This window comes from Anoplophora glabripennis, unplaced genomic scaffold (assembly GCF_000390285.2).
Source record: "Anoplophora glabripennis isolate ALB-LARVAE unplaced genomic scaffold, Agla_2.0 scaffold298, whole genome shotgun sequence".
In the NCBI taxonomy this organism is placed as follows: domain Eukaryota; kingdom Metazoa; phylum Arthropoda; class Insecta; order Coleoptera; family Cerambycidae; genus Anoplophora; species Anoplophora glabripennis.
The window spans coordinates 42,481-43,424 of record NW_019416410.1 but is presented as its reverse complement, the minus strand read 5'-3'; positions in this window follow the sequence as shown (position 1 = coordinate 43,424).

Here is a 944-nt window from a genome sequence, read left to right as displayed (position 1 = left end):
TACAACGACATTTTCTTGGACTGTTGATATTTCATTTAATTTTTGTTATATTGTTATTTGAGTGCAACATGTTTAATTGTTAGTAATGATTTTTATAATGCGCGATTTTCTGGAGCAACGATGCAGCGTAAAATTTTATGGTTACAAATGGTTTTCATTATTTAAAAGTGGTCGTTAGTCAATTGAAAATGATCCTCGACCAGGAAGGCCTTCGATAACAAATGATGACTCTACGATCAGAAAGTCCAAGATCTCGTTCATGTAAATCGCCGATTGACTGTCAGAGAAATTGCAAAAGAGTTTAGAACTCAATTGGGCCATGCCATAAATATTTGACTTAAAAATTGAACATGTATCGAGTTGCAGCAAAATATGTTCCTCGTTTGATGACCCACCAACAGAAAGAAAACCGTAGATGTTCTTCGACAACTCCTTGAACAATCCAATGACGATGAAACATTAATTCAAATCATTATAACGGGGGACGAAAGCTGTGTTTACGGATACGACATTGGGACAAAAGTTCAATCTTCCTAATGCCTTGGGCAAACGATGTCCACTCCCCAACAAAGCACTCAGCCTCGATCCAATGTCAAATTTTAAATTCTTGCCTCAAGGTGAAACAGTGAACCATGTGAAGGCGTGTTACAACGATTACGAGAAAAAATCTGCAAAAAGAGACCGGAGTTGTGGCGAGACAACTCATGGTTTTTGCACCATGACAATCCGCCCGCACACTCAGCTCCTTGTGATTTTTTTCTTAATTCCGAAATTGAAATCAATATTGATGACATGACAACAAATTTGTCACAGACTTTAAAGGCCATTTCAAATGAAGCTTCCAAGACTGCTTCGCGAAATGGAAATACCGCTAGTGTGTGAATAAGGGAGAGAAGTACTTTGAAGGAAACACGGCCCAATAATGTATAAAATTAATAAAAAAG